The 13678-nt window shown below is 41.4% G+C and overlaps 1 protein-coding gene across 1 annotated transcript in view; it reads left to right on the top strand.

The window, feature by feature from the left end:
• The window catches only part of LOC130565918 (leucine-rich repeat-containing protein 52), a 50133-nt gene that overhangs the window by 9973 nt on the left and 26482 nt on the right, over window positions 1–13678 (top strand). The gene's annotated exons all lie outside the window — the stretch shown is intronic.

Here is a 13678-nt window from a genome sequence, read left to right as displayed (position 1 = left end):
AGAATTCTTGTCCCATTATATAATCTTGTCAGAGCGCTCCGGCTGCACCAGTTTACAAGAGCACTGATGATTATCTCATGATCTTCAAATATCGCAAGCTTCAGGCGAGAATGTTAATGCACTATAATCTATATCTAGTAACTAAAAATGTAGAAAAGAATGCACTGTGAAACAATACTGTTGAGTGTGTTTATTGTGCATACAGGCTTTTAAGAGTGTGTAGATTGAGTGACCACCTCTGTGATTCACACCACTTTACCATCTGTGAGTCATTATATTTTCTCTTTCTCACCCTGAAATATTTTGAGAACAGGTCTGCTAATTGTGCTTTTGTTTAAACCAACGTAGGTTTAGTATGTTGTAGTTAACTAAATTCAGCAAGCATGTTTCATTAGAAAGAAAACATGCAAAATCAATGATATACAATTTTAATGTATATATGTTGGCTATATATGGTTATAATGCTTGGTTGGCCCAAAGACCTTCTCAGCAGTTCAGATGTTCTTTTTTCGGTCTTTTTTAACCTTTGTATGATGAATGACATTTATATGATTTTCATTTTTTTGTTTCACAGCCAATCGTTCACAGCCAAAGTTCAAGTGGAATATAAAACACAAATTGTTTAGTTAGTTGTTTCAATGTAATTTTTTATTACTTTCAAAGTTGAATGAACACATTTAGAAACTGCAAGTTTCTAAACATCAAAACGTTTTTTTTTTACAGCGTGTGCATGGTTAACAAATGTAATAAAAAAGAAGAAACTATCATATGGGTTAAAAGAACATGTTTACTTTGAATAAAGACGTGTAGGTTGAAAAAAAAACTTTTTAAAGTAAACCTTGAAAATAGGTCCCACAGACCCAAACACCAAGTTAAGAAAAAATAATTCGCCCCTTTGTTCCTATCACACACAGACACAAGCAATTTATTATTTAGTAATTATTATTGAGACAGGGCAAACACATACCTTTAGTTTTATATCACAGTGCCGAAAAATCCTTTTGCCTATAGTGGAAAAAGACTTAAGTTTAAATACGTATCTGTACCAAAAGTTTCTTTAATCAACATTTAGATGTCGAATATTGATGGTCTTAAAACAGATATGCACTTAAAGCCCTATACTGTCACAACTGCCGTGGAAGAACCCAGATGCAGGCAGGCGTGAAGGGGTTAACACGAAAGACTTTAATGACAAAACAAGAAACAAAAACCCACAATGGGGACAACAAGACTCGATAACTAAAATAAAAACTGAAACAAAACACTTCCCATGGGGGGGCAAAAAATAAACTAACAAACCAAACAGCGACACAATGTCTTAAACAAAAACACAGCAGGGTAAAAACACAAGAAACTCACGGACAAGGCTAGGGACGGGACGGGACGGGACGGGACGGGACGGGACCGGGACCGGGAACACTGACCGCAAGTACATACACAACGCAATCCACGAGCAACAAGACAATGAAACATGAGGGCATTTATAGGAAAGACAAACGAGGGATAATGACACAGGGCAGGTGGGAAACATTAGACACGGCAGGGAAGCAATACATGAAATGAAAGGGGCGGGGCCAATGACAAGACACGAGAAAGCACATGAGATGTCAAAACATAAACGCATGGCTTTCTCACACAAAACCTAAGGGCTCTGTCCCGATCCTGCCACAAGACTAGAAATTCAGAAACAAGAGGGCAGGACCGTGACACCTACACTTTGAGTTCATGGGGTTCTTAAAATTTGTTTTTTATTCATTACTCAGTCCCCATGGAATCTGTGTTCAGTGTTCTGTGTTCAGTTATGTGCGCACATTTGTGAATGCTCATTATTCACAAAGTACAAATTGCCTGCCCCTTGCATGTTTCTATTATTTGGCAAATTTCACTATTGGATGTTTAAAAAGAGAGAACATTTTTGTTTGAGTAGTTGTTCTCATTATGAAAACCATTGCATCTATGAGAGGTTCTCATGAAAATAGCTGAAAAGTTCTCTCTCTGTGTGTGTGTGTGTGTGTGTGCGCGTGTGTGTGCGTGTGTGTGTGTGTGTGTGTGTGTGTGCGTGTGCGTGTGCATGCGTGTGTGTGTGTTTCTGCTTTTATCGCTCTTCTCTGTAGTTGGTCCTGGGCTTTGAGAGCCACCAGTTTCATTAACTCACACAGTAAAAACTCCCTCCTCTGGGGCCACCTCTGTTTTATTGTTGTGTGTTTCTGTCAAGTGTGTGTAGTCATCGGTTCCAATGAGTCGTCTTTTGCTGAGGAACCCAGTTTCCCTTACCCACTTTCTCTTGCCTGAAATCTAAAAGCCCCTGCTGAGTTCAAATCAAGTTTTACTTCAAAATGAACAAAAAAATGAAGGCACTAATCTTTGAGCCCTGTTTCCTTGTATGGTGTGCTGAAGTGTTGACACACAGATGCGTGTGTTTGGATGATCAGATGTGAGAGTCCTCTGGCATAGTAAATGCAGCGTATGGGAGTGTGGGTGATGCATACTGAGTGGATGCAGAGGCATGTGGTGATGCCAGATGCTTCTGCTAATAGGGTCTGATTTAAAGGCGAGCCTGGGGCACAAGGTAAGTTTGCTAAGTGACGCCTCATTCTGTGGGCACACAGTGAAAACAGAAAATGGGAGAATACGTTGATAGACCACGTTAAGGCTACAGAGTATGTGACAAATAATTGTACAACATTTGGTTCTGTAATTTGATTGGACAAGCACTTATGTGTTGTAGAAGTGTTTATATTTAGTAGAACAGCACTGGAATGTTTGTTTCAGTTTGTAGCACTCTGCTTGGCTGTGTGTAGAATAAAGAACACTTTAAAGGAAGAGGTCACCCGAAAACAAAAATTCCTTCATCATTTACTCACCCTAAAGTTATTCCGAACCATTTATTTTCATACATTTCCACTATGATGAGCAATTCATAAAATTGACCAAAAAAACATAAACATAAGTTACTTCATAATAGTTTTTTTATTTATAGAATTGTGTATTAAACTGCTGAATCACAGTTGTGCTGATGTTTAGTACAACAACACTTAAGGTTGTGTGATATTATGCAAAACATTATTTTATATTTATTAAAACAAATTGCTTGAATCTCCTGTCCATAAAACCATGAGATTCATTCAGGTGTTCTATGAATAATGTACAGCAATACTATCATAATCCTAGTTGAGTAATTGTGGTCATTTGCTCACAAATGGCTTTTTTACACATGACTTGTAATGACCATGTATTAATAAAGTTTAGCACTTTGCGTGACGAAGTGGACAGTAGGGAAGTGGATCACTAAGAGCTTTTTTATTAACCTCAGACAGCACACCCACAGGCTGCTTACTGTCCATTCATGACCTGCTCTGATGCACACTTCACACAAAAATAGCAAGAGCTGGCTAAATGTGAGGAATTTTCAATCTGATCTGGCTTTATGCAAATACGGGAGGGTTTTTTCAGTCCACCAGGAAAGAAAATCATGTTTTACAAGCTCCCAAAATGCTAATCAATGTTTCAGAAGAGCAATTCACCGCATTGAACACATTTTTATAGACATATTGCCCAAATTAGAGGTGTGCAAAATTACATATTTTCATAATCAATTAGTCAGTGTATTTTCAGAATGGCTTCTTCTAATCTTAAATCAACAGTTTACAGAGAAATTACAAATTGCAGTTAATTTCTTCACTGTCAGGCCCTCCAAGATATAGGTGTCGTCTAAAAAGACTGTGGTCCTCGGCTGCCATCATTTTGAGAGTCAAAAAAATACAGGCAACATAATACCAGCAGCTCCTGATGATATATTGAGTTGAAGTGAAACGATCGGGCTGTACCAGAAACTGAATATTATTTACAACATTACAACCAATAATCTTTAGCCCCAGGCAAACGACACGTCTGAAACTTTAGGCGAATTTTAGGAACTTTAGGTTTTTCCGGAAATAAACGTACAGCTGTAAACACTAAACACTCTTCAACAAAGATACGACGTATGCAATACTACTGTATATAGATACTCAGGATTAATATGAGATTGGCAGAAACTGCGTGTGATACCTGATCTTTAATACCACGGAACATGGTTTCAGCTAAACCGAAGAAAATTTCCATAAGGAAGTCCTATAATCAGGATGATTTAGAGTTATTCCTTATACTTTCTTTTTTAAGCACCACAACTAAAAATAAAAAAATTACAACAAAGATTTCACACCCCAGGAACGTCTTATAAGTCCTACAAATATTGCAGACAGTAGCTGCCTTTTGGTGTGTTCACACTGCAGGAACTGGGATTTAAGGAATGCTTTTGGGGGGGACTAAATTAGCTCCTTCGGAGTAAAGAGTCTAATCAACACAATCTGACGGACGGCAAAGGGTTTAGGGGCGGGGTTAGGGATGGTACTTCAAAATAGCTTTTTTAGTAATCGTACATATATGTATGATTCACAACGTACGAATTCATACGAATAAGCCACCTCATAAAATTGTCATGAATTCTCGTGAGATCAGGTTGGTTTTAGGGTTAGGGAACGTTAATTTAGCCAAACATATGCCACAGAAAAGTTTCTTAAACTTCTTGTGACAAGACATAAACATACAGAATGATATCATTAACAAGATTGAAACTGTTACGGTCTTGGTCTGGTCTAGGTATTTTTTGCACATGGGTTGTTTTGTGCTTTGTCGAGCATGTGGATAGCCGGTGGCTGATCCCGTGCTCGGTGTCTGCGTGTCTCTCCCCGCCCCGTGTCTCCTTAGACTTCCCCACACTGGTGAATTTCCACTCCACACTCACACGCCTGCTGCCTCATTTCTCATTTAGCTTTTGTTCCCGGTAATTGCCCCACACCTGTCTGTTATTACATCTCGTTATGTTTTCCCATATATTCCCTTTGTGTCTCTCGTCTGTTGTCTGACCGTTGTTTTTGTAACCTGTTCAGACTGACCCAGACGTTGCCGCGGCACGTCTGATGAAGTTCTACATCCTTGTCATAGTCACAGTTTTTGTCTTGTTCTATTGTCTGCTCACCTTGTCTGTTGCCTCGGTACCTCCTTGTCATCTGATAGCTCCCGTGGGCGTCCAGTGCAGCTACGGCCGTCGTCTGCCAGTGGTTTCCCGGAGGATTGTTTATCCAGAGTCGCACTAGGATTGACTTCCGGATCTCCTACACGGCACCCGGGCTGGGTGAGGAAGCCCTGCTCTCACACCAACTCGTCACCGCTGGGTTCCTATCCTTGGTCCTGGCCACCGTGCCCGACTCCCTCCGGGATCTTCTCTCCTCACCACCGCGAGCTGACACGCTCGCGGCTGGGCCTCTATTGCAGCATCCACGAACTGTACCACATCTTACCACCGCGGGCTGAAACGCTCGCGGTTGGGTTTATTATTCCTTGGCTGTTGTGCCGTCAATAAAGTTTGGTTTACCGCATCTGGGCCGTCTCTGTGCTTCAATCATGACAGAAACTCTAAAAACTGGTGTGTTCACAAACTGTCCTTAATTGAACACAAAATAAACACAAAATAATTCATAATTCTCGGTTATAACGAAACTCATGACAGACAACAAAAACAGTTCTGATCCAGTTGTTTATGTTCTTGAATCCCACACTGTCAGACGACAGTTCCCAGTGCGAATGCAACCAGGAAAATGACCCAAGGGAAAATTTGTTCTCAGGGGGTTGATCTGAGTTCCTGTAACTACACAGTGCAAGAGCGGAAAAAAAAGAAATCTAGATAAACTAGTCCAGCTCACTAAACGACTACTCAGTTTGGGCATAAATTAGGACCACCAGCTTACATATGTGACCCTGGACAACAAAACCAGTCTTAAGTAGCACGGGAACATTTTTAGTAATTGCCAAAAATACATTGTAGGGGTAAAAATTACAGATTTTTCTTTTTACCAAAAATCATTAGGATATTAAGTAAAGATCATGTTCCATGAAGATATTTTATAAATTTCCTACCGTAAATGTATAAAAACTTTCTTTTTGTGAGTGGATGGCCTGCTACAGTGCCTCAGATGAACAACTTCAAAGGCAATTTTCTCAATATTTTGATTTTTTAGCACCCTCAGATTGCAGCTTTGTAAACCGTTGTTGTTCCGCCAGATAGTGTCCTATCCTAACAAACCATATATCAATAGAAAGCTTATTTCTTCAGCTTTCAGATGATGTAAAAATCTCAATTTCGAAAAATTGACCCTTAAGACTGGTTTTGTCGTCCAGGGTCACATATGTCAAATGTATGTCTTTATGTCTGGATAAACTAAATATTACACCTGCCGTTACCATGACAACAAATGTAAACCACACAACAGCTAATCATTCTCCGTATGCATGCTCATGGTGCTTCTCTAGTTATAACTTAGCCTGCCTCTTGACATGGATTTGGTCCCTATTGTGGTTGATTTTGGCCAGTGCACATCATTAAATTCTACTGTGGATACATTGTTTGTCACTATGTGTCCTCATTTTCTGACTGTTGATTGGCTTGTGACAGCTTGCTATAGGTCTCACTGCCTCACTCGATTAGGATCAGAAATTATAAGCAAGGGTCTCATCAGGATAAGAAAGTTGCTGCTAGCTTACTATTACACTATAAGGGTGATTTGATTGCTTATAATTGTGATATAGTGATATATTTTTCAGCGCCTACATTGCCTCTGGATCAGCGATTCTTGTCACTGTCAGCAGTTTCACAGTGTTGAGAAGCAGAGAGAGAGAGAGAAACCATGTGGGGTTGCAGTTCTCTTCTTCCTTGACGCACACCAGGAGCACTTTTTTACCCATCACTGTGTGCAGAAATTCGCCTTGACGTCATGCAGATTATGTGACATAATTGTTCTGTTTCTTTTTTTAAATATATGTTGGATAGAGACAGGGAGTAGGGCCGGTGTTGTGCCGAGAAATGCACCTCCTTCAATAACACGTTGTCCGATTGGCTAATTCTAACCGCTCCCCACACCTAACCCTAATCCTAACCCCTCCCCTAACACTTAATCCTCACCCTAACCATTGTGGGGAGGGTGGGTGCATAATCTGGCAGGGGTGCATTTCTCGGCATTACACCGGCAAAGGACGCTCGAGACAGGAATCGAACTCGGGTTGGGCCGCAAGTGCACTGGCACTATATGTGCACTAACCACAGGGCTATTTGCACCGACGACCACCTTGTTTCTATCCTTTGTGATTTTAGGTGTCTTAAAACCCTATTCGCACGGGATTAGTATTACCTGGGGACCTCTGGTCATTTGTAATAATTGCAGAGATTGTCTGTGATCATGTAGCGCATTCGCACGGGATAAGTGAAGCCAGTGATTTTACTCAAATTTACTGACTTATTTCCCGGATGTGATGTCAAGGCTTTGCATATAGTTTGAATAGCCTATTGTTGTACGGTGTTTAATGATATATGACCTGTCAGCATTTGAGACCCGCGATCGCGGTGATCTTCTGTCCGGTGCGCGATCACGGGTCTCAAATGCTGACAATGTTAAATCCCCATTCACACAGCCCGCTGATCCCGGAAAATTGCCAAAAAATTTGCCAGAGTGCCTTCTGTGTGAACGCAAATGCATCCCGGATAGATCCGAAAAATGATTCTGGAAAGGGGATCTATAACATTAACGGGAACAGTCCCGGAAAGCGCCCTGTGTGAACAAAAGGCAGAAACAATGTCGTAAAAGCCATATAGTGATGGCACACATCTATAATAAATCGTAAATAATTTGGCTATGAAAACAAATATAGTTAAGTGATTATTTTTTTTCGTTTGTAAATCAAAAACTACTATTTGTCTTTAGCTTAAGCATGGATGAATGCAAGAGTCCTAATCACCAAACATAAGGTCAGATGCGAGAATAGAGTTGTCTGCTTCTAAACGCTGTTTAAACTTGAAATTACTTCTACCAAAAATATTAACACGAAAATACACAGCGCTTCAATAAACTTGATCGCTTACCAACCTTAAAAACGGCTGTGTGCACCTTCCGTGCTCGTGCTGCGGAGAAGCCCGTGTGTTTCTGTGCAAAATTGGAAATATCGCATAAAACATTTGCGAATCAGAACCGTTTCCATCCAACTAGACAGCCATCACTGTCCTAATAAACTGCCACTAAATATCAGTAAGAATAGTAAGAGAAGCCACTGAATATTATAATTTTCATATATAATAATACTTGCGCAAGCAGACGATTATGAAACACAATGAATGCAAGATCAGTACTCTGGTTAGTCAGGTTTCGCCGTCTCATAGTGCAGTTACGAGACTTTTTGGAGGAATTTATTCGGCAAATGCGTTTTCATCTCCCATTATTCGCATTAACTCTTTTTCGAAAAATGAAAAACCACCTCAAGCGAGCGTAAAAGCTTTTTTTTTGCGAATTAAAGGTTTTTAATTCGAAATTTGGTGTTTCCATCACACTGTAAAAAATGACACAGCTATTTACTTAAAAAAATTAAGGTAACAGTATTACACAAAATATTTTTAAGTACTTTAAAGCATATTTTTAACGCAATATTCCACGAATAAATCAAGTAAAATTACCTAAAATATTTAAGCACGTCACATGATAAACTTTAAAAAATCAAGAAGAAATATTAATTTGAGCATTGGAGACAACTTCTTGATCTTTTTTAACTTCAGTTTAACATTTATTATTGTTTATAACATATATGATGTACAAGTAAGCTGATAATTGACTAAGTACTGACATTAGCAGCATTACTGTTCACTGAGTGAAAAAACAAACAGCTTGAGCTCTCCCACAACCTAAGCACAAGCGCCACTCTTCTGAAAGATGGTAACCACGAAACTCAGAAATACAAACAGAGTATCTTCTAAATCTTAAAGACAACTGAACAATAAACACTATCAAGTCTTTCATTTTATTCTAAAGCACATAAAATAGCACTTTTTCACAAAAATGACTCTCCTAATGCTGTCGCATGTGTCATGGCTCTGCTTCCTTAGTCATGTTTTTCTTGGTCCTGTAGCAGAGCCATGACAAAGTCTTTGGTTATGTGTGGAGAGAAACATATTATTGTCTTTTTGACAATAATATACATTCTCTCCAGTGTCTCGTCTCTGTTCCCCTCCTCTCGTTTCCTTGTTATCCTTCCCTGAGTGTTTAATTAACCACACCTGCCCCATGTCGTTATCCCTCGTTTGTGTTTCCCTATATATACCCTCTTGTTTCTTTGTCCTGTACTCGTGTATTACGTTGTGTTTGCGTTGTGTTTGTGCTCATGTTCCTGTGTTACCCTGGTTCCTGTTCTGTGCCTTGTCCTTTATTCGTGAGTTGTGTTTTTAGTCTTAGTCACCCTGCCGTGTGGTTTTTTTGTAAGATGTTGTGTCGTGCCTTGTTTTGTTAGTTTGTTTTTGCCCCCCCGTGGGAAGTGTTTTGTTTCAGTTTTTTATCTCAGTTTCGTTTTCCCCATTGTGGGTGTTTTTGTTTTGTGTTTGGTGTAACAAATAAATATTATCCGTTAACCCCTTCACTGCTGCCTGCGCTTGGGTTCTTCTTCTGCCAATTCGTGACAGAATACACGAGCCCATACGAACCCAGTAGGCAGCATGGGCACGAGACGGTCCCACCAGGCTCGCCTCCTCTGCGGCATTCGTCAGGGGAACGATGACATCGAGGACTATCTGTATAGGTTCCTGGATGCCGCAGAGGAGGATGTCTTCGGGGAGGAGGAGGTGGCGGTGCTTTTTAACGCCGGTCTCAGGGACCCCCTGTCGCAGGCGGAGATGCGGTCGTTGAGACCGCTGGACTTCGATGTCGTGTGGCGGTACGTCATGAACCGACCGGAGTCCAGGGTCTCAACACGTCACTACCACCCATCTCCGCTGGCCGCCATACAGGAGGGTCAGACCCTGCAGATCGGGGTTTTAGGCATTGCCACACCGCTCTCCTCAACCCCTGCAGCCTCGCCACCAGTAAGCCTAGGTGGCAAGCGGGGGAGACGTGAGTCCTGGGGAACCACCTCCGAGGAGTCCCAGCCGGAGCCAGCCGTTCCGTATACCTCCTTCCATCACCCGACCACCAGCCGGGTGGCTAGGCGGAAGAAGAAGAGGCAACGGCGGGCAGCGTGGACTCCTACCCGGCCGGTGCAGCCGGCGTCCAGTCCGGTGGTCCAGCCGGCGTCCAGTCCGGTGGTCCAGCCGGCGTCCAGTCCGGTGATCCAGCAGGCGTCCAGTCCGGTGCAGCCGGCATCCAGTCCGGTGCAGCCGGCATCCAGTCCGGTGCAGCCGGCGTCCAGTCCGGCGATCCAGCCGGCGTCCAGTCTGGCGATCCAACCGGCGTCAAGCCCTGTCCGTCCGGCCTTCCAGCCGGCGTCAAGCCCTGTCCGTCCGGCCTTCCAGCCGGCGTCAAGCCCTGTCCGTCCGGCCTTCCAGCCGGCGTCACGCCCTGTCCGTCCGGCCTTCCAGCCGGCGTCAGGCCCTGTCTGTCCGGCCTTCCAGCCGGCGTCAAGCCCTGTCCAGCCGGCGTCAAGCCCTGTCCAGCCGGCCTTCCAGCCGGCGCCCAGCCCTTTCCAGTCGGTCCCTGGGAGACTCCCAGGGCCAAAGACTGTTCCCCCCAGGACTCATCCTAAGTCCCCCAGGACTCCGCGCCCTCGAGCGCAGCCGGGGACTGGGACTGTTCCCCCCAACCCTTTTGGTTTTCCCGCCGTGAACTCTTGTTTTTCCCCACCCCCCTCCCATGTTTGTTTTCTTGTTTCCACCCAATCCCTTTTTATTTGTCTTGTCTCCCACTTATTCGTCTCCATGTTTTGTCTGGTCTTGTCTCCAGTCTCCTTCCTGTCCTCTACCCCTTGGTGCAGCACTGAATGCTCATTAAAGGCTGTCATGGCTCTGCTTCCTTAGTCATGTTTTTCTTGGTCCTGTAGCAGAGCCATGACAAAGTCTTTGGTTATGTGTGGAGAGAAACATATTATTGTCTTTTTGACAATAATATACATTCTCTCCAGTGTCTCGTCTCTGTTCCCCTCCTCTCGTTTCCTTGTTATCCTTCCCTGAGTGTTTAATTAACCACACCTGCCCCATGTCGTTATCCCTCGTTTGTGTTTCCCTATATATACCCTCTTGTTTCTTTGTCCTGTGCTCGTGTATTACGTTGTGTTTGCGTTGTGTTTGTGCTCATGTTCCTGTGTTACCCTGGTTCCTGTTCTGTGCCTTGTCCTTTATTCGTGAGTTGTGTTTTTAGTCTTAGTCACCCTGCCGTGTGGTTTTTTTGTAAGACGTTGTGTCGTGCCTTGTTTTGTTAGTTTGTTTTTGCCCCCCCATGGGAAGTGTTTTGTTTCAGTTTATTATCTCAGTTTCGTTTTCCCCATTGTGGGTGTTTTTGTTTTGTGTTTGGTGTAACAAATAAATATTATCTGTTAACCCCTTCACTGCTGCCTGCGCTTGGGTTCTTCTGCCAATTCGTGACAGCATGCAGAGCATGCTGGGAACTCTAAATGCACTGCTCGGTTAGGGAAATTAACTTAAATAATTCATGTAGTTCCACCACAAAATAATTAAATAAAGATCCTTTATACAATTTTAAGTGGGTTGAACATGATAAAATTAAGTTGAATTCACTCAGTTATTTGTGCATTTAGAATTCCAAGATATTTCTATAATTTTAACTTAAATTTTGCTTAAAAAAACAAGAACACAATTGTATTAAGTCAAGTTTACTCAATTAATTTCATGAAATCTACTACGACAAAGAATCATTTTTTACAGTGCACTCGCTGATGCGAAACTTCAAAATGCGAATAAAACCAGAGTGATGGAAACCCACTTTGTCATTTGTAACAGACTAACTCCAAACTATCACCTACCGGTGATCATATCACCAAACCTTAGTGTTTATTTGTGGTTTTTATAGAATTATGTGCAATATGCTTTAGGTCCTATTAGCGGGTTTTCATTCGATCTGCGTGATCTTATTCCGAAATGGTTACAAAATCTAAATGCTCAAAAACGTTTCTCAAACTTTGTTTTAAAAAACGATAAATTTATTTTTAAACTCACATTGTTGTACATCATATTACTGAAAAAATATTATACCGTGCCTTTTGTATTGCATTAGGCTATGTTGCAAAAATACTGGCTCATTTTAACTTCGCAGGATTCCGTTATATTTTTTTATTAAGGTTGTGTAAATTTGCACTGAACAATACTGAACAATTTGCATTTATATGTTTTCATATGACATTTTATATTTATCTTATATTTAGCTTAATCTCATTGGGCTATAGCCTACCTTGCGTTCTTGTGCCTCTTTGTTGTTGTCTATTTAGCCACCTAAAAACACAAGTAGCCTATCGTTCACAGTTATCAACCCTCATTTCACGACCAAAAAAATGCACATTACATAACTTTGCAGTATATTACGCCATGTGTCTTTACGGGATCTTCACGGAATGTGTGTGAACGCACGCACAGATTCCAGAAAATCACTGGCAGTGTGAATGTACAAAATCTAACGATCCTGGGACAAATTACCGGACACATTTTCCGTGTATTTTCTGGGATCTCTATGTGAAAAGTGCTTTTACAAGCGTTTCCAAGATAAATAAATAAACGTATGACAATGTGTGGAAATGAATCCGCAACCAATTAATATCAAAACAGCCTCCATTATTAGCAAACGGTGGATAAACCTTGAAAAATGATATATGAGCGCGCCAAATCACAGAGATGCTGATTCGCACTGGACTAATATCATCACAGGACCTCGGTGTTCGTCCAAATATGGTAGGTAATTTGTGGGGGAATTTTTACTTTACAAATTACAGACATGGCCGATTCGCACGGGATTAAGATCACAGACAATCTCTGCAATTATTACAAATGACCAGAGGTCCCCAGGTAATACTAATCCCGTGCGAACAGGGCTTTAGGCAATACAAACAGACTACAGGAATCAACCGTGTTAGTCATTGCGTAAATAACGCAATGAGAATTCTTTTTAAATTAATAAAAAAATAAAGAATTAATTATGGTTAAGACATCGGCTTAGAAAGCATATTGTATTATACTGATCAGAAAGCGAGAATTGTTTGTTATTCTTTGTATCGATTTATTCTAAAAGACAATAGATACTGTAAATCACATGACCTCCATCCAGTCACAAAATACTGCATGTTCTGTAATACTATTTACATAATCTATCTGTATACACGCACAGTTGTTTTGGTTGTGTATGAGATTTTTGAGGAAGCAGATGTGGAGAGAGTATTAGATTCATATCTGTAGCAGTACGATGCCCTCTAGTAAGCTTTGTCTGAGGAGAAAGACAGAAACATTTACAGTTTGTGTCAGCCGTTGCTTCTGTTGTTTTCTGCAATATGGTATTGCTCTTGTCCTGTTTCAGTCTTTTTCTGTCCTAAAGCCTTGACATCCTTTGACCCTCAGTTACTTGCTCTGTCTCTTCCTGGTGCACCGATTGGCTGAGGGGTATCCAGACTGTGCACAGTGCCAAAGAAGTGGGCGGGCTAAATATTCATGAGGAAAGGGATCAAATCACATTGTAAAAAATATTGGAAGATAAGGATAAACATTGTGTCTATATAACATCTTCTGACAATTTCTCTTTTTCCTCAGCTAGTTAGACATTGGCACAGACTGTGTTTGATAATGACTTTTGCAGATTATGTGAAAGCTCATACTCATACAGATACAGACGAAGGT

Source organism: Triplophysa rosa, linkage group LG15 (assembly GCF_024868665.1).
Source record: "Triplophysa rosa linkage group LG15, Trosa_1v2, whole genome shotgun sequence".
In the NCBI taxonomy this organism is placed as follows: domain Eukaryota; kingdom Metazoa; phylum Chordata; class Actinopteri; order Cypriniformes; family Nemacheilidae; genus Triplophysa; species Triplophysa rosa.
Note: the sequence above shows the minus strand (reverse complement) of the source record. Positions and strands in the feature narration are given on the sequence as shown.